General features: G+C 37.3%; 1 pseudogene; it reads right to left on the minus strand.

Moving 5' to 3' along the window:
• Positions 1-1,206: 1,206 nt before the first annotated feature.
• Positions 1,207-2,648, minus strand: LOC108284105 (annotated as a pseudogene).
• Between the last annotated feature and the right edge of the window lie 18,486 nt (positions 2,649-21,134).

Below are 21,134 nucleotides of genomic sequence, written 5' to 3' on the forward strand. Positions count from 1 at the left end.
AGGGAAAAGCCACAGATACCAATAACATTTTTACTTCTTGTATAAGTAATTATTTATGTGTTTCTTTAAAAATTGAACCCTGGCTGGACGCAGTAGCTCACGCCTGTAATCCCAGCACTTTGGGAGGCCGTCGCAGGAGGATCACCTAAGGTTGAGAGTTCGAGACCAGCCTGACAAACATGGAGAAATCCTGTCTCTACTAAAAATACAAAATTAGCCAGGCATGGTGGCACATGTCTATAATCCCAGCTACTCAGGAGGCTGAGGCAGGAGGCAGAAGAATTGCTTGACCCCAGGAGTTGGAAGTTGTGGTGAGCTGAGATTGTACCATTGTGCTTCAGATTGGGCAACAAGAGCAAAACTCTGTCACAAAAAAAAAAAAAAAAGGTTGGGCATGGTGGCTCATGCCTGTAACCCCAGTACTTTGGGAGGCCAAGGTGGGTGGATCACAAGGTCAGGAGTTCAAGACCAGGCTGGCCAAGATGGTGAAACCCTGCATCTACTAAAAATACAAAAATTAGCCAGACGTGGTGGCTGGTGCCTGTAATCCCAGTTACTCGGGAGGCTGAGACAGAGAACTGCTTGAACCTGGGAGGTGGAGATTGCAGTGAGCCAAGATCATGCCATTGCACTCCAGCCTGGGCGACAGAGCAAGATTCATCTCAAACACACACACACACACACACACACACACACACACACACACACACACAACTGAACCCTATGATTTTTATAATTGTAACTCAATCCAGAAAAATATTTAATATTTGGAGCCTTATTGTCACTGGATGCTTAAAAACAATGTACCTTTCAATTTGCCCACATATATTTTTTTTCAAGAGAATTAAATCTTTTATTGATTACACATGATAGTGGATGATTACACAAGCTTCATTCCCATGCATAATTTTATCTGGTACCATTATTCAATTTAGATATATTGCATAGGATATGCCAACTGTCCTTTTTATAACCAATAATTCCATGATTTTGTTTGGGTAATCCCTTTTAATGTTGAACTTCAGGTCACAACAGTAACTGTCAGTTCAACTACACCAAGATGTCTGAAGACAATGGCTTCTCCACTCAAGCAGGTTGTATATCAATTCCAAATAGAACCTGGCATCTCCCTGAAGGAATTCTAACTTCACACTGTTGGGGAAATTTACCAAGATGGCTTCAGAGTAGACTAACTTTACACAGCACATTAAAAAAAAAAAAAGACATTTATTCAGCATGATGATCACACTGTTACATTTAGCAATCAACAGCATGAGTGAAAAAAAAAGAAAAAAAATCTGCATTAAAACCCTTTGTTGGAATGTTTTACACTTTCCACAGAACAGAAACTAAAATAACCTGTTATACAATTAGTCACAAATACAGTCCTAAAGTTTTTTGCCCATACGCATGAGTATTTGTCTAAATCATGTCTTCATTGTAGCAGCTAGGCCCTGCCGCCACTGTGCTTGGCTGAATTCACAAATCTGTTGTAACCTATAGCTTCCCTGTCACTTCTCTGGCTCTCCTCTCCTGCTAAGCTTTGTTTCTTAATTAAAATCTTCTGCCACTGCCATAGCTACTGCTGCTACTGGAACCGCCATAGCCACCTTGGTTTTGTGGTTTGGCAAAATACTGGCCACCACAACCATAGGGGCCAGAGCTTCTGCTTCCAAAGTTTCCTCCCTTCATGGCTCCAAAATTTGAAGACCGATTGTTGTAATTTCCAAAATCATTGTAGCTTCCACCACCTCCAAAATTGCTTCTATCATTACCCAATTCCTTATAGCCATCCCCACTGCCACCACATCCACGACCACCACTGCTGCCACCAAAACCACCATAACCACTGAAGTTTCCTCCACAAACAAAGTTGTCATTCCCACCAAAACCACCTCCATGACCACCACGAAAGTTTCCAGAACCCCTTCGACCTCTTTGGCTGATGAAGCACTTGCCATCTCTTGCTTTGACAGGGCTTTCCTAGCCTCTCAGTTGTGGCCATTTACATTATGGTATTTCTGAATGACAATCTTATCCATGGAGTTATGGTTGTCAAAAGTAACAAAGGCAAAGCCCCTTTTCTTGCCACTGCCTTGGTCAGAGATGATTTCAATCACTTCAATTTTTCATACTGTTCAAAATAATCTCTTAGGTGATGTTCTTCAGTGTCTTCTTTAATGCCACCAACAATTTTTTTTTCACAGTTAAGTGGGCACCTAGTCTTTGAGAATCTTCTCTGGAGACAGCTCTCTTTGGTTCTGCAACTCTTCGATCCACTTTGTGTGGCCTTGCATTCATGGCTGCATCCACCTCCTCCACAGTTGCATACATGACGAACCCAAAGCCCCTGGAGCACTTGGTGTTTGGATCTCTCATTACCACACAGTCTGTGACCGTTCCCTATTGCTCAAAATGGCTCCTCAGGCTCTCATCAGTTATTTCAAAGATCAACCCTCCAATGAAGAGCTTCCTCAGTTGTTCCAGCTCTTTAGGAGACTCTGACTTAGACATGATCACAGGGAAAAGAGAGACTTTAATGATGCTTCTTCGGTGGCATCCAAGGGCAGAAAGGACAATTTGCCCACATATTTTTGTGGCACTGAAGCATGATTCAGTGATCATGGAAGGCTTTCATGTACAAAAATTTATTTTAGGACAAAACTTTGTAAGAGAATTAGGATGGAAATATTAGTTTAAAAGGAATAAAAATAGTGTGAGCTTTTAAACTAGGAAAAAAAAAAGCACACCTTTATCTGTTAAATGATCATGACTTTAATCTTGCTGTTGTGTTTATATTACTTTAGATAGATTTTTCAGAGTTACCTGACAGTTTAATTAAAAAGCGTCATTATTTTTAATTTGCCAGAAATTATATCTTTTGCAATTAGTTATATGCCAAAGATGAAATTTTAGATGTCAACTTAAAGATGTGCAAGTTTTCTACAAAATCTTTTTAATGGATAAGTGAGCAAAAATGTTTAAGGACCACTGATTTAAGCCATTGTCCTTGGTTCCTATTCTTTCACTATAATTCCCTCATTTATCTTATTTGTTTATAATTTTTTCTGTGCATTTTAATTGTTCTTGGATTCTTTTTAATTGTAATCTTTGATCTCCTATCAAGAATAAGCCCTCCCCATCAGATATCTCCACATATAATTGCTTCATTGGGTATTCTCCCTTGAGCTGGTGTTAACAAGTGCTTCCCAGGGCAAAGCGTTGAACTGTTTCATCTACATGGTCAACATCTGTTGTCAACATCATCCTCCCTTGTCTCTGAAAAAGACATGAAATGTAAAGAGCAGGCTTATGTCAGTGTCCTCAAGGTTTTAGAGAACTTAGGGTGAAGTAGGATGCAGTACTAAAGAAAGAACATCAGTGTCCAGTGACCAAGATTCAAGGTCTTTGTGACCTTGAACAAATTACAATACTCAGCTATGAGATTTAATTGCTTTATCAGTAATACCCTTTGCAGCACTAAGACTAATTATATTTTAAGTTTGTTTTTAAAAAATTATTGTGGTAACATTACATGAAATCTAGCCATTAAATTTATTTTATTTTATTTTTAAATTTTTTTGGATAATTTTAGACTTAAAGTTGCAAATTTAATACAATGAATTTTCATATACCCTTCATCTAATTTCCCATAATCTTATTACTGAGTACATTTAGAAAAATAGGAAATTAACATTAATATGATCCTACTGTCTAATCTAGAGACTGTATTCAAATTCCATCAATGGTCCTATTAATTTTTTTTTATAATGGTTCAAGAGCCAACCAAGATCATTTGCTGCATTTAGTTATCACACTTTCTTATTCTCCCTTAATCTAGAACAGTTACTGTGTCTTTTCTTTCTCTTTCATGGTTTTGACCCATTAGAAAAGCATATACCAGTTATTTTTTAGTGCGCGTATGTGATGTCTTTTCATGATCAAATTCAGGTTATGCATATTTGAGCAGAATCTCACAGAAGTGATGCTGTGTCTTTCCAAGCAGACTCCCAGGAACATAATGCCAATTTGTCTCATTAGTGTTGAAGTTAACTTCGATAATTTGGTTAAGGTGATTTCTGCCAGGTCTCTCCAACAAAAAGATCAATAGTTTTAAGTTCTTTATTGACATAATTTTTCTTTATAAATAGGAGTTCCAAATGAAAATTTTCAATATTCTTTTTTTCTTTTCTGTCATTTTTTTTCTTAACTCATCAAAATTTATGGAATCTGAACTTAGAATAGTTTGCTTTATTTCAATTTCACCTTTTTTACACAGAATTGTAAAATGGAAATTTATCTGAACTTTTTATGGTGACTCTCTGCCAAACTACAGGTATAAAATTATAGCATGACATTTTAAAGACTGTATTTGGGGGAAAAACATAATTCTATATTAAAATAGCTAATCTTATTCTAGTACCCAATTCTGTATTTTTTTAAAAGTGACTTTGAATCAGAAGACCTAGGATTAAATCTCTGCTTTAGCTTTTTTTAACTTTGTGAACTTTCTGTATTTTTGTACCTCAATTGCTTCTTTTATAAAATGAAAATACTTAAGCCTACAATAACCTTATAGAGTTCCTCTGACATTAAAAAAAAAAAAAAGATAACTGTGTGAGTAATGTCTTGCTCTTTTGGGTGTCTGTGTGTTATGTCGGTGGCAGGAAGTGGGGAGAGAGAGCTATTCACGTGATCTGTATACTCAGGGCACCAGAAGCTCCCTGGATTTGTACATTTAGCTTCAACAACACCAGAAGTAAGTTTTTATAATAACGAAATGTTGATTAGCCCAGTGGTATTGAAACTCACTCTTTCTCATACACAAACATCTCCCATACGCTCACCCCAAAATACATTAATTGCAGATCTAATGAGAATGTAATTCTGGTGCGGAAAATAAATTACTCTCTGTTAAAGTCTTGGTGAAATTCTCAGACATCCATGGCTGAAGGAAATATTTCTCCACAATTTAATGTTTTAGGATGTGTCCTATCAGCTGATACTGGACTGATCACTTCCTTATAGCAGTCTCTCTGACTACAGGGGCTTAGTGTTTAAATTTAAATGATTGGCAACTGAATTTTCATAAATCTAGCTAATTCTTTTCCTATTTGTTGCTGATCAACTCTATGTAAGCATGCTGACTCCAGTAGCTGCTACTCTCCATTTCTAAAATATGGTCATCAAACCCTCTTGCAGACGTGTAGGAATGTTCTCCCTCACTGCTCTCATATACTGGGTTTTATTTAGTTCTTTACTTAGGAAACAATATACTGTCAGGTATTATCTAAGAAAGTGCTTTCCGCTCATTCTCTGCAAATTACATTCTCTTTAACTATTTCTTGTATTGCCCATTCATTTATTAATCATTTTGAAAATATTGATTGAGACTCTAGTATAAACCATTCACTTTTTGAGAAGGCAGGGACCAGGATCTCATGGAGTTTATAGTCAAGTTCAGCAGAAGATAAAACAATCTCTCCTGACTTTCTATGATTTTGCTCTTTAATCCTTCCATGATCATTTCCATAGACATTATAAACTAAGTTTTGCAAATGGCAAAGAGTTATAAAAATAGATTGTAATTATTGACGTTGCTTTCATTGTTACAGTTATGATTGATATGAGACACTCTAATTCAGATGATAATCAGGTAGCTATCAGGTTTTACCTCCTGAGTGGCTCTTGGCTAACTCCTGTCTTTGCTGCCACTCCCTGACTATTGCCTTTTGTTGTTTTTTTTGTTTTGTTTCTGAGACAGGATCTCACTCTTTTGCCCAGGCTGGAGTGCAATGGTGTGATTAGGGCTCTCTGCAGCCTCAGCCTCCAGGGCTCAGGTGATCCTTCCACCTCAGGCTCCCAAAGTGCTGGAATTACAGGCGTAAGCCCCTGCACCTGGCCCTGACTATGGTCTTTAATCTTTAAGAAACATTTTCGTGCCCACTATACCCTATGTTCCTACCAGGAATTACATCACAAAGCCACAGCAGCTACATGTTGCTACCAGGCGTAGAGAACTTCCAGTTCTTACTCCTTTACAAGTTCATGTCAGCTCCTAGCTGTTCGTAGGTATTTCCTATCTGGACCCATTCCCTTGGCGTTTTACCAAAGAATCACTTGCTTCATCAGTAGTAGAGCACTATGGATTCTAATTCTGAGGAACAAGAGTGAGAGCCAAGAATCCCTATTTTGAACAAGAACTGGGAGTAGTTCTATTGTAACTCATCAGCTTTATAACATTTGAGAAAACACCACCATAAGCCACAGGTAATTTGGGATTCTTTTGTAGCTTTTGTCCCTAAGATAGTGTCTGGAATTTTTCACTCTATTTTAATGGCTGACATTACATAAATCCAGCCTTAAGTTTTTCTTATATTCATGTCCCTCAGGTGCTCAAGAAGTAAAACCAACGTTACCTTGGGAACATGACTCTTGAACAATTACTCAAATCAATAAATTTGTCTTCTGAAACTGGTTTTCAAAGCCATATTCTTTTAGTACAGAAAAAGATTGAAATTTTAAAGCTGTCATTTACTTTTTGGATGGAAGAGTACTGATCCCATGTTCTACCAATTCTGTTTTACTGCCAATAAAGGCTCCATTTGAGTAGCTCATGATTGAGGCGCAATTCACTTAAAAAATGAACCCAAGAGAATCAGCTGATGGTGAAAGGATCTAGATCAGTGCTGAACTGTTTATTCCTTCCTCTGGGGTTTTGCTTTTGCATTTTCCACTGTCACGTGGTTTACATTTACCGAAAACCTTAATAACAGAGCTGCTCCTAATTGGCAAAAAAATTATTGTAGCTATTTTTGTATCTGAGATCCAAATCTAATAGACTTAAGTGGGTGTGAATTATGGTTATTTAAGCATGTTGATTTTGTGTGTGTGTCTGTGCAGAATGTGGCTGTTGCCATGGAATCTCTGTGCATGATTTCTGTGAGGTAGTGCTGATTGAATCTATAAAAAGATGAGCACAGAAAAAATATGTTTATAAAAGCCACTTTCTGATAAAATTGTTAAAGTGAGGCCAATCTGTGTATGTGTGTTTTGTTTTGTTTCAGTTCACATTCCATTATTAAATGTTTTTTAGAATTGTAGATTTTTAGACTGTAGGATGGCTGATTGAATCTCTTACTGATGATTAAATCAATCACAGTGCTTACCGGTGTGGGGTATGATTGAAAGGTAGTTTTTATATAATCCTATTTACATGTATTCCTAGCTTTATATGCATGTATTACATCCCTAGAAAGATGTGCTTAATCAAGTTTTTCACAAGTCAAATGAGACATGTGGCTGTGTGAAACAATTCTATTGTGATTTTTACAGGTAAATAATTTGGGGTATGGGGTGAAGCTAACAGATATTCTTCCTACCCCACTAACATGCATCTGAACAACAGGCTGACATTTTAAGTTTATATTTTAGAAGCCGGAGATGCAGATTTCATTCTACCACTCTCAATGGGAACTTAAATAAGTCACTCCTCCACAATGGATTGCAATTTCTTCAGCAATAAAACTGAGGGGATTCACAAGGATATCTCTCACTTCCCTTCAGCTGCTTAATATGTTCGTGTGTATACAATGGTGCATGTGTGTGTATGTATGCAAATGTATATTATTACAGGTTCAGTGTGCTTAAAGTCAGCACTGTTTTTCTTAGAAAGCTTGTAGATCATACTAGAGCTATTTCAACAAAACATAATTTATTAAAATTAAGAGAATGGCATTTGGTTTTCCTCCTTATTTACAGATTCATTACTCCTTTTTGGGTAAAACATAGTATAAAAAGGTTTAACACTGAAATCAGACAAAATGAACCTGAAACTGTGTTTTTGATGGCTTGAGTACATGAGAGAGTTGACTTTGAATTTAAATAAAAATTTAATGCCAATGAAAGTTAGAAATGATGACACATGCTGCCCATGGTGACCATGCAAATGAATTGGATAGACCAAAAACTTGAGACAGGTATTTAGAAAAAGAGGTGTTTATAATGGGGGTTTCTCAATGACTTAGAACATTGATTGAGTCTCAGTAATCTATGAATCACATGTTTCAGAAAACATACTTTTGGTCACACCAAAGTGAGTGGCTCAAAAGTTCACCTGAGCTTTGCAGATCGATTGGAATAATGTTCATTGTCTTGATTGAATTCCCAGAAAACAGACTTGGTGATGGATAATTCCATAGAGGAATTTTACTGGGGAATGTTCTGGGAGAGAGTCACCTGTAAGGAAGTGGAGAAGACAGGTTGGGACAGAGAGAGAAGCTGACCTGCAATGTGGATGCAGCTGAGTCTTTATCTGGTCCTACAAGGAATTCTAGAGCTAGGATGCCCCTTAAGCTCTATCTCAAATTGAGACAAGGGCAAATGAGCCTCTATAACTGGTCATCACCCTGTCATTGTCCACAGGTCAAACTCCAGGGGGCAGGTCTCTGGAGCTGAGGGTAATGCCCAAGACAGTGCATCTATGAACATTTAGCCACCAATATTTGCAAGGGCAGAGGATGACTGCTGTTATGGATTGAATGCATGTGTTCCTCCAAAATTTCTTATGTTACAATCCTAACCCCAATGGTGATGATATCAGAAGGTAGAGTTGTGGGCAGGTAATTAGGTCATGATGGTAGACCCCTCATGAATGAGGTGAACACCCTGGGAATATGATGAAAACATAGACCTTGGCTTCTGCACTGCAAAAGCTTGTACCTAGTAAGAACCTTCAAAATAATGAAAGATTTAGGATGGAACTCACTATGGAAATAGTTTCAAAATTATTGTCTACAATAGTTCAGAAGATTTCACATAGATCATATAGATACAATATAAAGTAAGTAATTCTTTTCCATACATATGTAATACTCTAGAATTTAGGATAATAATAATCCTTGGTAGTTGTTATTTTGATATCCTTTTATTTAGTGCTATTGCAAGATGGGAAGGGGAGAAAGGTGGGTGATAAGACTTGGCTTTAGCAGTAGGAAAGTGGCAAAGTCGTTATGTCTGATGCTGATCTACGTTGTCTATAATTATTTGAACGTGTAGTTAAATGTGCTGGGAGAATTTAAGGGAGGGGATTATAAGACTTGGAATCGGGCCTAAACCATAGGTGGATAATGAAACCCTCACTCTGTTTTTAAATCCTCTAGATAGTTCTAGGGTCAAACCATGCTAGCATATATCTGGACACAATGTCTTCTCCCAAACTGTCAATCTCAGGTCTCATCTCCTCCACTCTCTGGCTCTTCTTGAAGAGGCCCCTCCCTCTCCAATTCTGCTAAGCTCTTCAAAGCCAACAGGAACCCAGCTTTGGGTTGTCAGCAGCCGGTATGTTCAAAGACAGATGGCTCAGGATTCTAAGCAAATGAACACCTGTAGTATGGACAAAGCCAGGAAATATTTAAAGGTAAAAATGAGAAGATAGTTTGGCAGTAGATCCTTGTGTATGAAGAAATGAAATGAAATAATGGTGATTATGTTTCATTTGAGCTGATATTATCTTCATGTTCTTTGATAAAAATTTATACACTGTATTAGAAACCCAAAGTCTAGGTTGGAGGCCTCCTCTGCTATTTGTGCTTTACATTATATCATGACTTCTTTTTCATACCATTTGATATTATCTCTCCTTTCCAATCCATAAGAATATTCATGATAAATTTGAAAATAGGAAGTAAAAGATAGCAATGTGTATGTCTTTCAGTTTCATTTTTCATACTGCTTCAATACATTGAAAGCTTTTTTAATTGAGAAAATTCCTTATTTTTGTCCTATTTTTATTTATCAGTAAGTAACAAAGCTAAAAAACCCACAGCATTAGGATAGCTTCTTTCCCTAGAACAGACTTAAATTGTTCAGCACAATTGGCTGCTTCTTTGCTTTCCTCTAAGTATTAAACCTCCCAACAGAACTTTGAATTATGAAGATTGCTTTGGGTCTTTCCACAACTTTGAATGCATTTAAAAATTCAGTCTCAGTATAAAGCAGCTAAAAATTTTCTTCATAATAGAAGTAAAACAATAGAAGAGAATATGGATAAAAATCCAAAGAGTTATTGTTGCCTGGGTACATAAAAGAACATTTAGCTAACGGAACTGTTTTCAACATAAAGTAATTTTGTCTTAGCCTGAAAATTTATTTTGATTTACATTGGTCGAAGGCTTTGTCACCGTAAGCTTTCTCAGTTGCTCCAGCCAGTGGACAGCTAAATCCAAAAACCTAACACCCTTCTTTGCTCTCCTTAGGTCTCTGGCCAGTTTTATAATCTGCCTTTAAGCAAGCTCTACCTTTAAAAAAAAAAAAATGTCAGCAAAACAATTCTGCAGCCATTTAAAAAATCTAGATACTCAATTTTTCTTCTCAACATTAGACATCATTTTGCTCCAGTAAGTCTGTGAAAATGACAGTTGTCAGCAGGCCTGCTTCCTCCTTTGGCCCTAGTTCATCTCCCACTGAAAAGGTAGTTGCAAATTCCAATCTGCTCTTTTCCTCCATCCTTTGCTCCATATATGGTTTTCCAAGTCATAACAAAAGGAAAAATGAACAAAGATGACTCAATTTCTCTTTTACTCTTTTCTACCTATCATTGAAGAACCAAGTGCCTTCTGATCAGAAAACAGTTGCTTAATTGACAAAGTGGTATTTCTGAACACTTAGTGTGTCTGACTAAAGCATATTACTTTCTTTCCTAATCAATAGCTAATTAAAACGGTGAGGCATCCTGTTGAAATGATAGATGTCCTCAAGTTTTAGAACATCTTCAAAACTGATTATCAAAGTTACTTTTTTCTAAAATAAACACACTTCCTAATGTAGTTTTAACCAGAGAAACAATTTTTAAAGAGCAGTAGATTATCTCACAGACCCATAACCATGTATCTTTAAATACATTTGTAAAAGAGTAGGGTGGGGAGGGGAGTAAAACCGTTATTGATGGTTTTAAAATACTCCAAGGAGTTTTACTAAATAAGGTAATATTGAATAAGCAAAATACAACAAAATCAGGGCTGGTCAATCTGAAGGTGATCCCCAGGTAAGCCTGCAGTTTCAGTATTATTATAGCATAGCTTTTCTTCCTTCAGTGAGGCAGCCAGTACAGATAAAGGGCACTGACTTTGCAACCTACCAACTTTGGTTCTGATATGGACTCTGCTGTTTTTAGCTGTGTGATCTTAGATAGCTTACTCAGTCTCTCTGTGCCTTTTCTGTAAAAACAAGGATACTTGTAGCACCTACTTTGTGGGATTGTCATGAGCCTTATCTATGAAAATACGCAATACACTGAGAACCATCCTTGGCACCAGCTGATCACGCTGCATGTGCCCCCTCACTGTTATTAAACTTAATTTAAAAGAGTAAAGCAGTCAATTAGGAGATAAGAACATTCTGTAATTAAAATATAATAAGTCAGCTTTGAATTTTAGTCAATATTAATTATTTGCTTTCTGTGAACACTGACTTTTCTCTACTTCCTTTCATTTTCTTTCTTGGATTTTGGAGGAAAAGCACATCATCCCCTCGAAGCTGGGGATGGGGTGGTGTCAGGGCAGAGAAGAAGTTTTTGCGGTGCCCCTGTTTCCTCCTGTCTAAATTTTAGACGAGGCTTAGTTTAAGCTCCTGGATCCCAGGGGAGTCCTGGACTGCAGCTAAAGCAAGATTGCTATTTACAGAGTGACCTAGGATGATCCTTAGTCTCTGTGGATTTTAAGAGCCTGGAAAGTCTAGATCTGCTTTCATGTAAGAGAACCAGGGGGTGCCAGATCAGAATCCTTGTAAAAGTATGTGTTCCTGTTCTCCTTTTCTCGTTATATACTTTCAATGCCCAATCTCTAAAGCTGGGTCACATGGTTTATATTTGGAGGGTTTTTGCAAGATTTTATTTTTAAAAGAATCAGTGACTGAAAACCATCAAAACCAACTTGTCTATGTGATAGATTTGGACAAATTAATGCAACCAGATTTTGATGGCAGTGGTTTCTGATCTCTTGCATATAACCATGATGATGACGGTGGTAGTGTGGTGATGATGCTAATACCAGTAGCTACTATTTATTGACCATCTATTACCATTGGCTTAGACATTCTACTAGGTGTTCAAACATGTTAAGTGTTTAGTCTTTAAAATAACCCTGTGAGGTATTACTCTAATTTTATAGATTAGAAAAATGAAACTCAAAAGGTAAATAGCTTCCACAACATGCCATGAGTGGGTGCATCCACCTGCCAGCAAAGGCCAGGCTCCCCTCCTAATAGCCTCACCTTGTCATCCATCAACTTCCAATTTACAGATTTCTGCTCAAAGTGCCTTCACCCCTTTCAAAATCAAGATGCCTCACTGTCCCCTCTATGTGACTTTCTTTACTGCTTGCTAGTAAATTCAACTTTCTGTAAATTGCCTTTGTTGACTCCAAGATATTAGGTTATTTGATGTTGTTATTCTAATTTATGCCCTTTCAAGATGCAGCCACAGAGGCAAAGAAAAAAGACCTTGCAAAGCTCATGCATTTTCAGATGAGTTTATAAATAGAAGCAGCATCTTCCACTCTTTTGAAGTAGAGAGACATCAGGAGAGAGGCCATTTTCAGGCCTCTCTTCCCTTGACCAGGTCACTTATTGTGCCCTCCTTGATGACTGAAAGAAATTGATTCCCCCTGTCTTTTAAAGGTTTACTGTGTGATGTTTGTTACAGAAAGAAGAATCAGAATTCTGTTAGCCTCTGCTCATTCATCTCCTTTTAGTAACTCGATAAAGCCACACTATCAGCTTAAAAGGAGACAGAGGAATGCATTTAGCCTAGTTTTATTTGATTGAACGAACATAAGCAAATGATTAGTCAAGCTTTTAGTGTAACATACTGCAGAACACATTTACAGCATTGGGTCATATCTAAGTCAACAACAGTGATGATAGTAATTCAGTGTTGTCTTACATTGAGTCATGCAGTATGGGGTGTAACTCTATATGTAAGATGTGCCCTTAAAAACTAGCAATCAATAAATCCCAGCTACTTTTTAAAAAGTCAAAACAAGTCGTTTTCTAATAGCATTTTCTGGCTTTTTCCCCATCTGAAATTTCTGCAGTGTGCATTTTTTATCCCTTCTCATGGGAGGTTATATTCTGGAAGTTCATGTGAGGCAGATAACTAATTTTACAGATTCTTTTGGATTAAAATAAATAGAACAATGGTAGCAGAAATAACAAAAGATTTACAGGTAAATACACATGGGTTGCAATCATAGTCCTATCTCTTTCTTTATCTCTAAAAATTAAACACAAGGACCTCAGCCTTGTGTGGTTATTGCAAGAGTTAAATGAGACAGGATATGTCATAATCTAGATTGATGTTTGACATATGGTGGTTGATATAGGTGATCTGTCATTTCCTCATCACTGCCCATCTGTTTTTGTTTTGAAGAAGACCTAGGTTTTGAAGTCAGGTGATAGAACAGTTTCGAAAGTCAGAATCAAGCTTTCAAGTTCCATGCCCACCGTTTGTTTGTTTGTTTCAGACTAGAGCAAGCTTTTATCCATTTTAAATTTTTAAATTTCTTATTTGTAAATTATTGATAATAACACCTATTTCCTAAAGTTGCTTTTCATGACATAATACATATGTCTAGCACATAATAAGCACATAATATATGTTTGTTATTAACATTATTAATACAAAAGATGTTATCCAAAATGGTCCTACTTTCTAACAATAACAAATAAGATCTTATTCGGCATGTGCTATTCTAAGAACTTTTATTTGCATCAGCTCATAGGGTTTCCTTAGCAGCTTGATGAGACAGGTATTATTGGTATTATTATTTATAAATATCCCCATTTTTAAGACGAAAAAATGGAGACCAAAAGTAATGAACTTTTCCGATGGTACAAAGACAGAAAATGACAGAGCTGCTATTTGAATTCTAGCTGTCAAGTTTCAGAGTTTACGTTCGTAATTATTTTCTATATCTGCCTGAAATATTATTTCATAACAGCTCAGTGAGGTAGGTAGGGCATGTGCCATTGCTTATTGCTTTGTAACGAAGCAATTGAGGGTCTGAAGGGCCAGGCTTATGAGTGAAACTTCTCTCAATCTGTGAAACAAAAGAGCTAAATCTTCCTTTAGGGGTCACAGAAGGGAACTCCTGAGCACCTATTTTTTTATGTACATGTGTAATAGTGGGGAAGAAATTGCATTACAGTCTCATATTTTATCTTAAAAATTCATCTAGTTTAGCTTTTTACTCCAAAATATAACTCTTTATTTGAAAAATTATATTTAAAATTTCTTAGCACTGAACACAATGGATGCTCCAACAAGAGGTGTCATGCTTTTCCTTGAATTTACATTCCCTTTGGCAAAAAATGCTTATCAAGGTCAAGTTTTCAAACTTGACCTTAAATGTAATTCTAGCAATGGTAACTCATAAAGATGCTTGGGAATCAGTGGAGTTTATTTGACCTAATATCAGGATTTGGAATCTTCTTTTATGCAATAAAGATGTTACCTAATGATATTGAGACAACCAAGCATAAAGGGGTCCCTGGAGAACCTCCAACCATCCTGTGCACTGGGCGAAGTGTGAACTGGGGTGGAGCCATGGAAGTTACTGCCATTTGCAGGGGGTTGAGGGAGGAGCCTGGCAACTCCTGTTCTGGGGTGGTAACCTGGGATTCAATCTGTGAGATGGGGGCCTGTTAACATGAACCTCTCTTGCTTTGCTGAGTTTTGTTTTTTCCTTTTCGCCAAAGAAATTTCATTTTTCTCACCCTTCTGTGTCTATGAGCCTAATCTTTCTTGGTCATGTGACAAGGGTCCTGTTTTTAGCTGAATTAGGGAGAAAGTTCTACAAGAGTATGTGTGAGAGAAGTGCCAAGGTAAGCAAATTATTCTGGCAGTCATCCTAGTGAAGAAATGGCTTTTGCAGTGAACTCTTGAACCCATACATCAATCAATGGGGAAAACAATTATTAGCACAATTGGAGTGATTGCTCATGGCATTGCTTATGGCAAATTGAAGTAGCTAAAGACCGGTGAGCAAATCCCATTTTCATACCCCTTCTTATCCCCCTCTCAGCATTCTACTGGTACCAGATAATTGTGGTTCTGTGAGTGCTAAGTGCTTCCTCACACCCCATCTTTGCACATATTCCCTTGCCTTGCATTGGAATGTCCTTGCTAATTTCAAAATTCAGCCCACATTAATACTGATTCTCTAACCTTCAAAGTTGAATAAATTTGAATGATTCCAATGGAGAAGAGAATGATAGCTGTAATTTAATAATTCAATATAACAAATGTTTATTGACTGTTGGGTGTCAGATATTATGGAAGGTACTGAAAGAAATAAGAGCCAAGTCCTATAGGCTTTAAATTCAAATTGATAATTAACTATTGGGTATTTAGAAGAAGAAGAAAATAATTATTTTTCCCTCTAGCCATCGTTTTTTTGTTTGTTTGTTTGTTTTTTTGTTTTTTTTTTAGAGGCAGAGTTTCGGTCTTGTTGCCCAGGCTAGAGTGCAATGGTGCAATCTTGGCTCACCGCAATCTCTGCCTCCCAGGTTCAAGCGATTCTCCTGCCTCAGCCTCCCGAATAACTGGGATTACAGGCATGTGCCAACCTGCCAGGCTAATTTTTTTTTTTTTTGTATTTTTAGTAGAAATGGAGTTTCTCCATGTTAGTAAGGCTGATCTCAAACACCCGACCTCAGGTGATCCACCTACCTCAGTCTCGCAAAGTGCTGGGATTATAGGCATGAGCCACCATGCCTGGCCCCCTCTAGCCATCTTATGTTCATTGGCTGGGGCCCTGCAAATTAGGTAGACAAAAGACAAATTAAGAGAAAAACAAATGAGTTTATTAACATGTGCAGCCATTCATACACATCGGAGCACTTGGGGATGAATAACTTTAAAGAGCGTTTAGAACTTGGCCTTCTATTGTATCCTAGAATACATTTTCAGAGAAGTAACAAGACAAAGGAAAAAGACTTTGACTTTCTAGGGTGGCAAATTCCAAGGCGGTAAATGTATGGGTGAACTAACAGAAGATAAGGGCTAGCTAATCAAGTTTGTTTTGTAGTTTCCTTTGATGCTGGCTCTAGGCTAACAACCATTTCCAGGGGTGTCTAATCTTTTGGCTTCCCTAGACCACATTGGAAGAAGAAGAATTGCCTTGGGCCAGAAATAAAATACACTAACACTAACGATAGCTGGTGAGCTAAAAAAAAATTTCATAATATTTTTTAAAAGTTTATGAATTTGTGTTGGGCTGCATTCAAAGTCATTCTGGGTTGCATGCAGGCTGTGGGTCATAGGTTGGACAAGCTTGGGAGTTTTCTCTGGTGATTAATTTCTGTCTTTTCTGGTAGAGAGAGGAAAGGAAACAACTTTACCAATTTGTACTTTGCTTTTAGGCAAATGGAGGAGGAGCACAAGGTTTTTCTTGTATCTACTTCTCAGTTGTCCTCAACTCAGAATAATCCTATGTCAAAGTGGCATATTTTGGGGTGGCATATTCTGCTACTCTTGAGGTACGTATACATTATGAACCAGTGACTTTATTAGGTGTTAGAAATATGAATATAACAAGTTTTTCCTGACTAGGAATATCTTACAGATTGTCAAAGGAACCAAACATGCAAACAAAACACCACATTAAAATGTGATAAGCAATAATATTGGATAAAGGCATGATAAATCTTCATGGGATAGGTGGAGAAAGGGTCTGAGCTAACTATATCATAGACATATATAAGGGCTGGGACACAAATGGGAACAAATATGAGCTTCCCATGCAAAAATGTTGAGGGGGACATCATGGGCATCACTTCCACGGGCATGTTGGTATTTCATGGGGGATGCAGGAAATGATTTTATAGCAGAAACTAGATGTATATAAAACTGTTGGAAAAGTGGAAGAGCAAGAGTAATGACTTTGGGTTTTTCAATTATGCCTACACATCTACGATCTATAGGAATTTCTGCTGCCTTCTCAAGGTAAGAGATTGAACCACAGTGAATGGAATTCAGCTGCTATAAATACTCGTATCTGTAGATCTTATTTGTCCACTGTCACTGAGAAAGAAGCAAGGTCTCTATTCCTCTTCATCTTCCACCTTTCAAGTCTTGCATTTCTGTCTCTTATTGGTAGAATTTCCACTGCATTCATAAACATAGCTACAGAGGAGTCTGAAATATATTGTTTTGAGCTTTTCACCGCATCCAGTATGGGGTGGGAAGAAGAGGTAAAAATGGTTGCTACAACTTAATACATAATATCTCACTCGGGGAATATACAAAATCCCTTTACACAGGGGAAGTATCTTCTGTCAATCAGGCTCAAAGTACGGGCGGGGACATTAAGATGAATGACATGAGGACCTTGCCTTCAGGCTATTCCCTTTATCAACACAAGAAAAGATGATTTGAAAGAGCATTGTGCTAAATCACAGAAGAAATTTAAAGTTTTCTTTACAGAGAATGATACAAAAAAATGAAACCAGTTTGGGTGTCATTTGTGGAATTTACCATTTTATCACCACAGCACCAAGAAAAACATTTTCTCTTCAAGAATTAGAAATCTAAACATATCTTTAGTCAGTGATAACCTGGGCCTTTAACAGAAAAGTATGAGAAAGTATAATCAATAAGCACTAAATACAGTTTGAACTGAAATCTCAAACTGCTTACGGATAAATGTTTCATTTCGTGCCAGGAAGCCTGTTTGGCAAATTGTAACATAGCAAGTAGTGAGAAAACATAAGTCACCTTGAATGCTGATTGAATATAATCAATGATTAATGGCAAATTTGTGGTCTTTTTAATGACGATAGTTAAATAAAATTAAATTGAACCATAAATTTGTATGCTCTCTGGAATTGGGTCATGTAAAAAGTAAGTTTTATGAAGAAGAAAAAATGATTCAGTAATATTACTCGAATCAGACTCATAACTCAGAATTCAGAGCTTTTTATTTAAATAGAGTTTTGACTATCCTGCTTACGTATTCACATATATTTAATTAGGTTGGCAAAGTTGTATAGATTTAATCTCAGAAAGTTCAGTCAGCAGTCATACATTTTTTTCGTCTGATTTTATTTTAACCACATCCGAGAAAATCAGCATGGGTTCAATCACTTAAGAGTAGAGATGCTTTAATTATCATTTCAATGAAAGAAATAAGGAAGTGGACCAGCTTGGCTCTCAGTATTAAGGCCTACTCAAAATTAGTTGAATGGTTTCAGATCTAGAAGTTTGATGACATCTTAGGCTACCATCTGAATAAGCTTCACAAAATTGTAATCATGTTTTGAAAAATATGCTATCGGTGTATTGATCTCATGATATAACTGCATGGGTACTATCTCTGAGGTTATGTTGTCAATTTCAAGTGAAAATTTAGAAATAAATAAAAATGGTGCTTTACTGTACCATTAGCCAGTTCACAGAGAAAAAATACAACGAGGGTTGTTTAGAGAGTGAGAAATTTGCACCCCGTCCTGTATAGTTAGATCCCACCGAAAGCAGTTGTAACGCTCCTGGTCTCAAAGTGTTCACCACCATCCTGAAATGTTTTCCTAGAGAATTACTATGAGCACAGAAACCAGAGGAAAAGGTCAGATCATCTGTCCATTCTCTGCTAAGTTTAGAGCCAAAACTCAGAGGCTACAAAGTGAAGTCAGCAGAAAGGACTGAGGTATCAAGAACAGACTTGAGAAAAGAAGGTGACAGAATTGGTGGCTAAAGGCATCTACAGCCAGTTGATTCCAATAGGGATGGCAACATGTCCAAGAGACCAAACAAGGGACCAGAAACCAATGAACAAAACACAGGGTTTATTGAAGACCTATATCCAGGGCAGACCCAGTAGTAGCCAGCTGGACAGGATAGCAGCTGTCAGTTGTGAAAGCATACAGTTTATATAGCATTTTTATTGAGCACCCTTCACCTAGCAACCTCTACCTAGAAATCTCCATTTAACCCAAAACAAAGGGACTCTATCCCTCATATGGCCTTCATTGAAAACGATGGGCCAGGGGGTTGGATGTCCTTCACAGATAAAGAGTGACTCTCTGGGTTGGCCATACCCAGATTCCTTACCTTGGAATTCCAATCCAACACTTTTCTTAGACAACAGAGTCATTCTCAGGCTATGCTTAAGTTATTGCTGTCAGGTGCATCTGTCATGCAGCCACCATCATACTGAAGCTTATTATAGAGAAAGCGAAGAATGGGTTGTAAAGTGTCTTTGCAACAGGAGAACAAGGGTAATTATCACTTATTAGAGAAAGTGTCCTTGATCATTCTGAGCTAAGTTAGAGCTGCCCCATTTTGGTTCAGATAACTTGTATACTCTGACTTGTTACAACCCCCACTGGGCATTCTGTCAGAAACACACCACCATTCATCCAGCTGCTCAAGTCCTGAAGATGAGTCCTCCTTGGCACTTTTCTTCTTTTCACGCTCCTCATCCATTATTTCAGCAATCGTTCAGACTCCACCTTCAACTATGCCATGAAACCTATCACTTTTATTTCACCTTTTCCATGCTCATCCTACTCAGCACTGTCAATGGACTACTGAGTTGGGGTCTTCCCTGGTCTCTCTTCTTACATCAAAACTAAAATTCAGAAAGTAAATCTGATCATGTCTCTCCCTGAATAAAAAAAAAAAAAAAAAACCTTACAGAGGTTATCATACATATATGACACATATATGACAACATGTATAACTGACTTCAGACCATAGCTTTATTTAATTAGTGCCTTTTGTTATCATTTGTAAGCTCCGCAGGGGAAGGACTTCCTCTTCAGTATCTAGAAGAAGGCACGCTATCATTAAGTAATAAATATTTATTAGATAAATGGATGTAAAAATTTTCACCTAAAATGGAGCCTATTTCCCCCTTGTATGTTGACCACCAGAATTCCTGTACGTATCAAATTTGAGAACTATGTCTTAGATAATGAGAAGGGCAATACCTTACGTAACCTAGCAGCATAACTTAATTATCCCAGTTGTTCCAGTCATATTGAAAAGGCCCCTCTATGTTTTGACTTTACCAGAGAAATCTAGAACAGCTAGTTCATGTTTATGAAGTCACACAATATTATTCACATATAGTCACACTAAGATTCACCCCAATACCTATTTCAGAAATTAAGTGTTGCCTTTCATGGTTTCAAGAGTCCTGTTTTTCTTTTCCCAATTCCAAATATAGTATTATAGAGATTCTCTAATTAATTCCAGGTTCAATATTGACTACAGTACAAATCTTTTCTTTTTTATTTTTCTTAGAGTAGTAGCTGAAGAGTTCATTCCATCTTAGACAGCTTAAAATAGAGTTGCACAGAAGATCACAGCAGCAATAAACTTGAAAAGGGTTCTAACCATGGCATAAAGGGGAGAAGCACAGCTCAGGGGAAAACTGCTTCAACATAGAGAATAATTTACCCTTCTACAGAGATATATATTTGGGATTTTTCTGTAGCAGCTGTTGGGATCTGTTGGCCTGACAAAATTTATCAATCCACAGCAAATTGATCATTCCTGGAGGCAGAAAAGAAACCTATTTGCATATGGTGATGTTAAGATTCCTAAATACCTTTCCTATTAGCTCTTTAAAAATTTTTCAAAATTATATCTACCTTGCATTTACACCAAAGACCAGAGTCAACATTTCAATGACATGCTGGTGGGGGAAAACAGAGTGCTAGAAATTAAGCTCTAAATCCTAGATTGGAATAATTTGTTCAACTTAAAGCTACATGACCTAAAGTAAATTAATACAGTGGAGAGAGATTTGTTTGCCACCATTTCTGTTTTTCCCTTCTGTCTAAGCACACAGCTCCCTAGTTCATTAGAAATGGTCATGTGACCAAGTTTCCACTGTACCTGTATTAATTTGCCAGAGATACCATGGCAAAGTCATTGGATGTCTTAAACTAAACTTATTTTCTCACAGTTGTGAAGATTAGAAGTCCAAGATCAAGGTGTCGAGAGGGTTTGTTTCTTCTGAGGCCTCTCTCTTAGGCTTAAATATGGCAATATTATCCCCCCTCTGTCTTCATCTGGTCTTCCCTCTGAGTACATCTGTGCCCAAATTCCCACTTATCAGAACACCAGTCAT

This window comes from Cebus imitator, unplaced genomic scaffold, assembly GCF_001604975.1.
Source record: "Cebus imitator isolate Cc_AM_T3 unplaced genomic scaffold, Cebus_imitator-1.0 Scaffold269, whole genome shotgun sequence".
In the NCBI taxonomy this organism is placed as follows: domain Eukaryota; kingdom Metazoa; phylum Chordata; class Mammalia; order Primates; family Cebidae; genus Cebus; species Cebus imitator.